The sequence below is a fragment of the Strigops habroptila genome, chromosome 5 (assembly GCF_004027225.2).
Source record: "Strigops habroptila isolate Jane chromosome 5, bStrHab1.2.pri, whole genome shotgun sequence".
NCBI classification, from domain to species: domain Eukaryota; kingdom Metazoa; phylum Chordata; class Aves; order Psittaciformes; family Psittacidae; genus Strigops; species Strigops habroptila.
The window spans coordinates 41,815,307-41,827,989 of record NC_044281.2 but is presented as its reverse complement, the minus strand read 5'-3'; the positions used below and the strand labels follow the sequence as shown (position 1 = coordinate 41,827,989).

The window sequence follows — 12,683 nt, the reverse complement described above, 5'->3', positions numbered from 1 at the left end:
GGATAGGTACGGATATGTTTGGTAGCACTACCATCAGGCAGCTCTGCTGAGCTGAGCTGGTTGGTTTCACCACTTTGTTTTCTATTTCTTAAGATTTGTTCTTCTCAAATCAACAACTTCACTTACAGGTCTGCCTACTTAAATTATCTTTCCATTTAAAATTTAGATTGGCCCATAACAATGATCCATGGCTATTTCAGCAACTGGGGTTTTTTTTCCTGTTCTGTGTTTTAGGTTCAAATTTGTTCAGTAATATTATTTTTATTTTTTTTTTTCTTGTTTAATTGCTCTTTCATCACTACATCCATGAATACCTGTGCTTCACCACTGTGACGGTTATCCATGCATCAATCAATGTCTAGGAAAGCTAGGTCTTAGAGGTCCGGATTTCCAGTGGTATTTGTTTCTAATAGAGTTTCTACTCCAAAACTTGAGTGGCCACTACTAGGAGCTATCTCTGCTGTTGGAGATTCACTGAAAAGCATTAATGGTTATTCTGTAAACTGTCGTTTTTCACATGAAGGAACACCAATTGCAGAAATTAACAAGTGACTTCTCTCTGGAGTTGAAAGCTGGTAACATGACTATTTCTATCTTTTGAATTTTGCTTTGGTCAGTGGGTCTTACAATTCACCAATGGATTTAAGTCTATAATAAATTGTAAATATTACAAAACCATCTGTTGTCAAGACAAATAGTTTATTAAGGAAGACTTTTGTTGAAAGTTCATATCTTTGAGCATGCTATACTTTGCAGGGACACAAGTCTTTCCATCTTCTGCAAATAGGTCATCAGTGAGGTTAAATCATCAGTTCTTCAGAATTCACTGTGAAACCAGTTCATATTGCCATGCCAGTAAATAGTGTTTCACTTTCATGAAGACTTATTTGGGGATAATGAGGTCTAAAGACTCAGCCCACCCCGGTGAGGTGTCTGTTGGTGACGAGTATGGAACAACTAACCAGCCTCGTGTCAGAGCTTTGTTCTGTGCCAGTTCTACTACATTTTTGTTTGTTTAAATGCTTTATATTTTTAATTCCTATGTAGGACAGGAGAAATGATGGTGATGATCTGGATTTTGGAACAATTTCAGACTGGCTTCTCCGAGCTGAGGGCTGGCTCCCTGGCATGGGTCTCAGCTTTGGAGACAGGCCTGATCCTGAAGTGCAGGCATGCCTGGCAGCATGGTGCAGGGGTCCTCCTGCTGTCCCCAGCACTGGGAGCACTGCCATAGCTGCAGTTTTGTAGGCAGGTTAATCCTCATGGGAGGAAGTCTAGGTTGTCCTGGGCTGGATTATCAACCTTGCATGGTTCTGTGTCTGCATTTCAGTGCACCACACAGGCGTGCTTTGTTCAGTATGGCTGGCCTGTGCTGAATGCCAGCGTTATTCAGATCCCTGTGTGTTGCTTCACCAGTCTAAGGACAGAAACTCTGCAGAATGGCATGGGCATGTTGCTCTATCAGTTCAGCAGCAAGTAAATGCTATCTTTTAAGGTGACTGTAAATTACAAGTTTACAGTCTTCTGGCTTATTCCATGCATCTGACAAAATTGCTGGGCATATCCTTCCTGCGGCTTAGCAAGAGGATGTTGACAAGCAGCAACAGCGTTGGTATTAAAAGCAGATAAAAATGGGACAAGGTAGTACATGAGTGTGTTTACTTTGCTGTATTTGGACATGTTGATCTGAAGTCTCCTAATGCCTTGATGAAGTCTATTTTTAAAACATGTAAAAAAAGATTTTAACAATGTTCATCAGAAGGTGTGTTGAGAGTTACTTGGAGTTAACCAGCAACAATACTGTAGAGAAACAAGTTACAAACTGTATTTGCCATTGTAAAGAAGTAACGTCTTTAAAAATGTTATTTGAAGAGTATAAAATGCAGACATTTTTCATTAAGTTTTTATTGTGCTTTTGTTTGACAAAAGACATGGAATGTTATAGGCATCCCTCGAGAAGGATAAGATATATTTTTGAGCCTGTTTTTGCCTTTCCTTTGCTGGGCATGTCAACATTTGCTCTGGCATTTGCAGCTTTACCTGTTTGGTCATATGAGAACTGAACTACTAACGAATCTACTAGGTGATCTTTAAAATTAAAAAAGAGGCTAAGCCCTCTGTAGAACCTCTTCTGTGCCTTTACTGAAAAGCTCTGTTTAAAAATTTTGGGGTTTGAAGTGGTGTCTCACAAATAGAATGCCAAAAAATGAATTGGGTAGGTGCACATCCAGTTAACATCGGTAATTTATGCTGCTGTCTGTAATATTGAAAAGATAACTAGCAGCTGACTTAAAGCACCTGGCTGAAATGTTTCATTTTTAGATAGCATGAATGATATGTGTAACAAATATTTTCAATTCCTGTGGTGTAGTAATACAGGTGTTTCTTGTTGATTCCTTCCTTAAAAATAGGACTGGGTTTAGTACTTCATTCTGCTGAAGGGTGTTTGGGCTTTGTTTGGCTTGGGGTGCCTTCCTGCCTGCTGTTCAGCTGCTTCCTCTTCCTTACTTTACAGTGCTCAGAGAGTTCAGTTCAGTATCAGCTATTTGAAATTGTATATGTTTTTTTGAAGCTCAAGTAAGATGTTTTATAAATGGAAAGACATGTTTCTAACTACAATTACTATGTAAATGTTATATGAAATAGCAATCTTGCAAGTTCTGGAAGTGCATTCTTTTCTGCTGTTGTCATCCATGAGTGTATTTCCTGAATTATTATATTGACATTTTCCTGGACTTGCACAGTGCAAGCAAGAGCAGGCTTTCTCTAGTTTGAAAGTGGAAATCCCCTAAAATGGTACTTAATTGTTGTCTTCTTTTAAGACTTAAAGTTGTGCAATTTTTCAACTTTTCGTGTTACTGAGAGGATTTGCTTTTGATAGCTGCGTTTTAAACCCCTCATTTTGAGCTTTATGTTAAAGCACAGCAAAAATAACTTGAAGTGGGGAAGAGCACCCCAGTATCCCATTTAGAAGAGACAGTAACACTTAAATAATTAATGTCATTGATATTGTCTGATACCTGGCAAGGAGATAGCAGTAGCTTTTAAATATTATCCTTGATGATTGTTTTGTCTTCCCTGCAGTGGCTTCAATATTTCAGCTGTTACCACTTTTCCCCATAGTCTCTGTTTTGTATCCGAACACAGGCAACTCCTACATAAAATTTGCATAGCTTTGCTTGCTCTTTTTTGACTTTTCAATTGATCCAACTCAAAATTGGGTGTTCAAAACTGGATATTCTTCTTTAGCTAAGCACACTGGGAAGATGGTGCATTTCAGTGCAGTGGGAAATGGAAAATAAACAGGAGAGATAAATTGAGGTATGTTTCTCTCTTTTGCCCCCCTCCCCCCCCCCCTTTATCATAGGAAACGGTGTTTTGATTATAGGCATGCCAATTTCATGTGGTCTTGCTAGTTGTCTTCTGTACTGCAGTTGTTCCTGCTTCAGTGCAGGACTTCGATCATCTCTATAGCCTGGGTGAACTTGAATATAGGCAAGGCAGGATTTTGCATGTGGAGGTAATGTGAAATCGATAGGTATCACTAGGATGGGTAGATAAGCTTCAACATTCAGTTAGAGTTGGGATTGGCTGCTTTTGAGCTTGGCATTTGGTTTTAGATAGATTCTTCTATAGTTCTCGCTCTAAATGCCGTCCCTACTGCTCCATGATGCGCGTTTCCCCTCCCCTGTCCCAGCCATCACGTACAAAATGCTGGCAGTGCTGCCACCTTTCATTTGTTATCCCAGGTAGCTGTGTTGGGACAGTGGCACTGGCAGCCCCATTTCAAGCCTTCTTCCAGTGCAAGTGAACTGTTAACTACAGTTTTCATTACAACTTTCTCACTAGTTACATTGGCTACAAGTTATGAGTTACAAGGCCACATGGCAGTGGCAAAAGCTTTACATTCAAGATATATTTCTTCTAGTGATCTTGCCATAGAACAAAATTAGGTAAACTCGATAGAATGTACTCTCAACAAATCCACACTATTTCTTAACACTTGAACTTCTAGGGTCTGTTACTGGTTTTGACGTGCTTAATTTTCCCTGCTCAGAAATTAGAATTAGATTGGAATATGGGGCAGGGAATTAAAAGGTAGAAATAAGAATGATGTTGTTGTAACCAGTATTTGAAATTCCATTGAAACTTGGGATTTGAGCTTTTAAAATACATTTGAGTCATATTTCCAGTCTTTCAGTAGCTGAGGCAGGCAAGTTAGACGCTATCTAAATTGCATCTCCAGCTGGTAAACTTTGATGCAAAATATTGCCATCTCATGACAAAATTGTATGCCTCTAGCAGTTTTTACAGGGAGAAATGTTTTTCACTGAGAGAAGAAAATCACATCTTAGCATCATCATCGAGTGCTGCATAAAGATGCAGTACTTGCACACAACATGAAGCCTGTGAATACTGGTCTGAGGGTTTCTTGGTTTAACTGGGCATCAGTAAAAAAAACGTAACCGTTGGCTATTATTCAGTATTTGTTTCCCTTTTTGAGCACTTCCACACTTAATCTTCATTCTTTCAGTTTTCTATCTCTCTGAATATATTTTTACAGTTTTCTATCCCTCTGAATTTTCTTGTTGCTGTATACTGAATTGTCTGCATTTTGCACTGTGGGCCTCTCTTTCAGGGTGTGGCTAGAATTATTGACATTATTTAATGTACCACTGACCTGACTTTTTTCCCCTTACGGCACCTACAAAAAGTTTCATGCCTAGCCAAACATTTTAACCTGAGTGTGTATAACTTTATAGTTATGCTTCTATCATCCACCCCCTACTGTGGTAAGGTATATGGTTCACTTTGATAGGAATAGTTCATATAATTTTGCATTTATCAACATTATCTTCTTCACTTTGCTTTATAATTTTCTTCAAGTTACTCAGTTATCTTTGGTCTTCTCTAATGATAATGTCACTTGTAAATTTTGGTGCTTCACAGCTCTTCATATCTTTATAAAGTATTAGTAGAAATACTAAAATTGAGTAGAATTGTATGTAATCTTGCTACCAGTACTTAAAGATTTTAAGGGTAAGCAGTGTCAAGTATACCTCAGAGAAGTAATACCAATGATACCTCTGCTTGGGGGAGATTGGAGAACTGATTGAAGTGTTGGTAATTTTGGCCTTAAAAGCCAGATGTTTGCTATCTAATTCATGCAGAGTATGCTATACATGACTTTTTTTTAGCATCTAGCTTGGAGAACAGAAGAGGAGAGAGCTCCATTTGCTTAAATATAGAAGTTTGCACACAGAGCATTCTTAGCAATAAACTGAGCTTTGCTGTGCATGCAGTTCTGTTTCAGAGTGAAATGAGGAGTATACTACAGTTTAATAATTGATAAAACTATATTTTAGTAAAACCTATAGCTAATCTATAGACATGTTTATTACAGAACAGCGGTATTCCCCCAGTCTATCTTTTTTTATGCAGGAATTTGACATTTCCATAGTAGTCATTTGAGCAGGAACAACCATAAGTTGCATTAAGGAACTTATAAACGTATCCCAAGTAAAAGCAGAAGTTTCAACATCATCAGTTTCTAAATTTTGCCTGGCATAGTTGGATTTTTCTCCCTGCTAAACCTGAGTTAAGCTGCTGCTTGTTGGTCACTTATTCCTGAACCACAGTTCTCAGTGCAGCAATGGAGACTGCAGTGTCAGTAAAAACACACGCGTCTGTGCTGTAGGTGAAGTCAACCACTGATCTAGTCTGGTCAGTTTTAAAGGCACGATGCAACAGGGGTTGGTAGTGCCCAGTTCCAGACCATCTCAGTGATACATGCAACACCATGTCCCTCAAAAACTTGCATTGGTAAAGCAGTGGGAGCTCTAGAAGTCTCTTCGGCTGTCTTTTGAAATTGTGCTGGTAGCTGTTAATTTTTATCATTGGGGACATTGTTTATGTAATAATTTTCTTCCAATATGCTGTATGACAGAATTGAAAAGCATACTTTTATAAATGCATATAAAATCGGTTTTATAATGCTTCCAGTTTAAATATATCTGCCTGTAGTTAGCGTGCATTATATCTAGCAATAATGTATGGAGTAATACTTCAGTGATAATTTTACTGGGCTAAGAGAAAATGTAAGTGGAAATTGAATAGCAGCTGCAGTTACGGTTCTGCTTGGTAGTGTTGGTATCTTAGAGTTGTTCTCAGGTTAACTCCTGTTTGCTTGCTTGTAGGAGTTTTCAGGTGGGAGATTGAATAAGTAGCAGTTTGGAGCTCCTACACTTTGCAAGCATTTAGTAGCAGCACTGCACAGCATATATGCGCTGCAGTTACTCGTCTGTTACAGTTTTTAAGTTATGTTGTTCTGTGACATTCATTCTGAATGACTTCATACCCTAAATTAACTGACACTATTCGAACACCAAACTAAGGATTTATCCTTCTATGAATGGTTGAATGAATAATTGATGAATGTCTTTTATCACCTGACAGTCTGTTTGGAAAATCTAAAATCCTTCTGTGGTGCTATGTATCCCTCCTCCCCCTCAGCCTGCACCAGGATGAGGCTGAACTTTATCCCTCAAGATAAATGTGCTGTTTGTTTGCTGGTCTGCAGAACTGGTTTTGAGCACTGTGCTCTGATGAGGTGGTGCTAAATGGCAGTGTGTGCAGATACATTGGCACAACAGAGCAGAGCAGACTTGGCATGGGCCAGAGGAAAGGGTCACATTTGGAGTCTGTCCTTTTTCTTTTCTTTGAGACATGGAACCTTGTTGACTTAAACTACTGAAAACTGTATTGCCAATTAGCCTGTGGTACTTCATACATTTGTGAAACGTTAATGCCGTCCAGGCATCCTTCAGATGGCAAAGATTCTTCTTTTTTTTAAGGTGAGCTACAAATACTGCCTCAAGCCTTAAAGGATATGATTGTAAATATGCCTTTATTCAAAATGGTTGCCTTGCTATACCTGTCTGATATCTTCTGGTAAATGGTTTGAAAGCTATAAAAAATACTAATCTTGTGAGCATGTTACAACTGGATATTTGAGGATTTAGAGTCTTGCCTGCTCACTAGAGTGGAGTTAAAGTATGTAGCCATAGGCCAAAAAAAAACCCAGCAAAAAAAGGCTGTTACTAGGAGCGGTAACAAATGTAAAAGTGTATTTCATTTATCCAAGAGCTAGGGTAATAATTTTTAATATTTTTAAAAGGACGCAGCATCAATTGCCTTTTGAACCTGTGTGTATGTAAATTAAAAAAAAAAAAAAAGGGGGGGGACAAAATGTATCCTGAAAAGAAAAAGGGCTGAGGAAGACGTTAAAATTTAGCAGTGAGGTAGTTAAACGCATCTCCCCCATTTCTTAAACAACATATCAGTTGCAGATTAGGTTTCTTTTATTAGGGTGGGACTCAGTCTGCACAATTGTGCAGGTGATTTTATCCTGTCATTACAGAAGTCAGTTTCTTCCATGTTTTGATCAGATAATATATTTTCTTCCCCAGCTTCATCCTTAAATCCACATGACCAAAACTTCTGCACTACTAATGTCCATAAAGAAAAGTGATATCTGAACAGAATGTTTAGCCTGTAGTGTGATATTTAAAGTAACATGACTTATTGCATCTGGAAATTTTAAAACCTATTTTTCATGTAAATGTTTGAGCCATCTTTCACATAATCCATTTTTAATTGCTTGCATCATCTTTGCAAGTGGGTAAGCTGTCATCTGCTGTTTTTTCATCCTACACATAACTATAGGCTGGTAGACATAATACGAAGTTTGTTTTAGTTCAGTCAGTTGATTGAACGAAGCTTGAGAATGTAAATCGCTGCCTGGTTTGTAGGTGAGCAACACTCCATCCTTGTAGCAGGATGAAGCTAATGGGAACTACTCATACCTGGAAGTGTACTGACATGTCTGTGAAATAACTCAAAAAAATCAGATAAATTTCAATCATGTTGTCATCTAAAAACTGTAGAAAAGTACTAAGTCTTGGTTTGTTTCACATATTCTGTAAAGGATGAAAAAAAGAGTTTCTGACCAAGAGCTGAGATGTCTTGCTGCTTAAGCATAGATTTATAAGAATAACTTAGTTGTGTAACAAATAACATGTCAGTGTCCCAACAAGTTGGTTTTAGCTTTTTCTTTTTGGAGCTGTTTTTTTGTTGGGTTTTTTTTTTTTTTTTTTTTTTTTTAATTCTGTGCTAATGAGTATTGCTTTGATGTCTGTGGTGATTTACTCCTGTTGCTTGAGTTAATCTTGTAGCTAGGAAACATGAGGATTTTTAGTGATGAGATGTTGCTCATGGTTTTTCTCATGTTTCCTTCATGAAATACAGTCTATCCTATCCTAGTTGGCAGTGTTCATAAGAATTATATTACCTCTTCAGTGGAGATTACTCTGGTGACTGTTGTTGCTGGCTTCAGGTCAGCGATGGGAGGCTTGGAAACAGGCAACACGGGTGCAGAGAAGGTATGGGAGAATAACCTCTGTAAGGAGTACAAGTGGAATAGAAAGGGAGGTGAGTAGGAAGCTGTGGAAAAGCATCACTTTTGCTGTCTTGCAGGAACCTCAAAAGGTCTGGCTTTTCCTTGGGCTGCACTGCAGGGGATGGATTACTTGGTCCTGGCAAAACTATCTGGCTGTCTCTAAGAGAACAACAGGAGGAGCAGTGAAAAGTGGAGAATAGAGACTAACAAGAATGAAGAATTAAAACGTCGTTTCCTACACCCAGTTTAGTGAATTCTCTTATTTCTTCTCTCCTCCTTAAATGTGTATTCTGTTCTTTCCCTGCACCAGTGATTATACGGCTGCAAAATCAACTGGTTCAGAAAAATAAAACCCCACCTCCCACCAAAAAAGCACAGCTTTGTGTCAGATGAACTCGCTGAACCTATTTGCTTTGCAGCTGTTTGGCCATTCGGTCAGACACAAAAGAAAGTATTACCCATCTTGGCAACCTACAACCTCACTGCATGCTCAGAGGACTGCTGTGAAAGCCAGGATTGGCAGGCTACTAAAGAAAACTGGTGATTCTGCCCTGTCACCAGTGCTGAGGTGCCAAGGAGTCTGCTGCATTTGTACAAAACGAGAACATCTGGGAGATTTTTAGGAGTCGGTGCTTTTGTGCGCTAGATGAAAGCAAGTCAGTTGTGTATAATGGAGGCTATAGGTGTCCTGAGAGGAGTTAAAGTGGCTATTTAATCACGGTTTACTTGGGCAAATCCCTGCAGTTGCCTAAAGAGATGGTCTCTGCTGCACACTTCTTGGATTGAAAGCTTGGATTTTTTGGTGGCTCAGATCTGCCTTACTGCACGGTTTCATGAAACCATTTGAGTGAGCCTCCACAGTACAGAAGACAGAAAAGCTGCTATTTTCAGAATTGTGTAGGGTATTTCAGACTAGAGGCTTCAAATTGAACAGCTTTATTTTCATAGAATCATAGAATCAACTAGGTTGGAAAAGACCTTTAAGATCATCAAGTTCAACCGTTACCCCACGACTGCCAAGACCACCCCTAAAACATGTCACTGAGGGCCTCATCTACACATTTTTTATTTTTTTTTTTTTTAATCCTTCCAGGCATGGCGGCTCAAGCACTGCCCTGGGCAGCCTGTTCCAATGCCTGACCACCCTTTTGGTGAAGAAATTGTTCCTAATATCCAGTCTAAAACTCCCCTGCTGCAGCTTGAGGCTGTTACCTCTTGTCCTGTCGCTTGTTACGTGGGACAAGAGACCAGCCCCCACCTTACTGCAACCTCCTTTCAGGTGGTTGTAGAGAGCGATAAGGTTCCCCCTGAGCCTTCTCTTCTCCAGACTGAACAACTCCAGTTCCCTCAGCTGTTCCTCATGAGGCTTTTTCTCCAGACCCTTCACCAGCCTCATTGTGCTTCCCTGGACCCACTCCAGCAACTCAGGATCTCTCTTGTAGTGAGGGGCCCAGAACTGAATGCAGAATTCGAGGTGCGGCCTCACCAGTGCTGAGTACGGGGGGATGATCACTGCCCTGGCCCTGCTGGCCACATAATTTCTTTTACGGGCCAGGATGCCATTGGCTGCCTTGGCTGCCTGGGTGCAAGCTGGCTCATGTTCAGCTGGCTGCTGACCAACACCCCCAGGTTCTTTTCAAGTGGGCAGCTCTTCCCCAAGCCTGTAGTGTTGCATGGGGTTGTTGTGGCCCAAATGCAAGACTCAGAATTTTGCCTTGTTGAACCTCATGCAACAGGCCACAGCTCATCAATCTAGTCTGTCCAGGTCCCTCTGCAGAGCTTCCTGTCCTTCAGCAGATCAACATTCCTGTGCAACTTGGTGTCATCTGCCAATTTACTGAGGGTGCGCTCAATCCCCTTAACCAGATTGTCAGTAAAGATATTAAACAACACTGTCTCTAATACCGAGACCTGAGGGATACCAATGGTGACCAGTTGCCAACTAGATGTGATAACATTTACCACCACTCTTTGGGCTCTGCCATCCAGCCAGTTTTTTACCTGCCAGAGAATATGCCTATCCAGGCCATGAGCAGCCAGTTTCTCCAGAAGAATGCTGCGGGAGATAGAATGCTTTACTGAAGTCCAAATAGACAATGTCCACAGCCTTGCCCTCATTAACCAGGCAGGTCTCCTTGTCATAGGAGGTGATCAGGTTGGTCAAGCAGGACTCTGCCCTTCATGAACCCCTGGTGACTGGGCCTCATCCCCTGTTTTTTCCCCACGTGTGCTATGTGATTGCACTCAGGATGATCTTCTCCATGACCTTCCCCTTTCCTTGCACACTTGCATCTGGTTTGAAAATACAAATGCAGGCCAGCCTGGAGCGAGATTGTCACTGCCACTTTTGTCATTTGTGTCCTTTACTTTTAAATAGAGAATTTCAAAGTTCAGAATAGGTGTTGAGAATTTTCTCAGACATATGGTGTGAGATGAAGCATTTAACAATTAAAAAAAAAATATTTAAATTATTGACAAGACATTCTTTTTATCAGATTGAAATCCACAGAAAACAGTAGCAAATTCTCCTTGTCCTACTGCTAATCTTCCCCAAAATTTCAAAGGAATCTCACATTACACTTTAGAGCTATACAGGAGCCATTTATACCTTTCACAAATCTGTAGTTCAGCAACTTCTACCAAAAGATACCTCAAAACATTTAAATCTTTCAGTTCTCATGCATTCTCTGCAATAGAAGAGAACTGAAATTTGGAAACTTTTCTCATACTTAGTAATTTTAAGATGTGAACAAGGTATGCTGAAATGTATTGCACAGAGCAGTAGAACAGTAAAATATGTTTTCTGAATTTTCATTATGGCTGTGTAAATCTTGATTTCATTAATGTGCAAGAGCAATTTGAGGATTAAAAGAGCTGGAATACGAGGAAGCTTTAAGGTATATTTGTAAATGATTCTTGTGTATATTGTGTGATCCATCAATGTGTAAGGTTTGTAGGAAGCAGTCCCGCATCCATCCTCACTGCAGTTTAGTAGCTGTGACACTGGGATGTGGGGTTTGAGGATTTGGATAGACTGGGAAAGATGTAGAAACAAAGTCTCCTGTTCTGGGTGACACCTAACTGCTTTGCCCTGACACAAAATGCAGGCAAAATAACTGTGAACCTAATTTTTTGTAGGATGAAGTCTGGTGGTTGTTTTCCAATAATGAATCAGTTATCCGTACCCAAAGGAGGGAGTAACACAACTAAGTCCAGGGAGCTTCTTCAGCCAGTAAATTCCAGTCTTTCATAAGGAGGAAAGAGGTGTTCTTATGAACTCCTCATGAGTTTTACTTGTATCTGATTTTAAGGCTTTCACAAATCCTGCATTTGGCATTTCCTGTTCCCTTAAGGTGACTGTGAAAATCTAACTTGACTGACTTTCTGAGCTCCTTTCCTCAAAGGGCGTGCCTGGACAGAGGTGTGGTGGTGGGGACTGGGTTCTCTGTGGGACTGGTCTGTGGAGAGCGTCTCACATTCCTGTTCCTCCCTCTCCTGCACCCTGTCACCTGCATGGCAGCTGCCTGGCCAGGCAGGAGGTGGAGTGAATGAGCGTACTCGCTTGCATTAGCTGAAGCATGTACATAAGTTTTTGTAGGATCAAAGCCAAGAGCTGTCTAATCTTGAAATCAAGATTAGAAAATCAGTAACTTTGCCAAGAAATGTGTTAATTGAAAGAACAGTGGTTAAAACAACTGCCTATGTGGAAGGGTATAGCTCTCTAATTACACCTCAACACAGAGATAGATGTACATTTAACACTGACATCTTCGTTAATAATTTGATTGGTTTTCATCTGAATGTTATTACTAGAGACTTAATATTGGGTATATTTTCAGTTCAGACGAATTACCATGCCTTCCAACTCGTTCAGATGTACATTTTCTTGACTGGTTTGTTACAGAAATTTACTACAGATAGGTTGAAGAGTTATTTCACAGTGCTGGGATTAGAAGAGAGTGACAGAAAAATTACAGAAGAGGCAAATTGAGATCATCTCACATCTGTGCTCTTTATATCATATTTTTGTAGAGGATTTTAGTTGGTCTAGTTTTAAGCATTCATTTAGACAATATATTTTGAAAGTGATCACTTAAAAGGAAACACCTCTTTGTTTTTATAGTGCTTTTGTGGCACATCATAGAATAGAAGCTTCAAAAAGTCTTTTTTTTTTTTTTCCCAAACAAGTAAAAAAACCCAACCAACTTATGCTTTTCTTCCACAT

General features: G+C 39.8%; 1 protein-coding gene across 8 annotated transcripts in view; it reads left to right on the top strand.

Annotated features, from left to right (window-relative positions):
* Window positions 1-12,683, top strand: part of PKP4 (plakophilin 4) — an 87,573-nt gene that overhangs the window by 11,021 nt on the left and 63,869 nt on the right. The window contains exon 2 of one of the 8 annotated variants that reach the window (XM_030486505.1): window positions 8,536-8,702. The exons of the other annotated variants lie outside the window; for them this stretch is intronic. The gene's annotated coding sequence lies outside the window, so the exon portion shown is untranslated. The remainder of the gene's footprint in view (window positions 1-8,535; window positions 8,703-12,683) is intronic. 8 annotated transcript variants of the gene reach the window in all.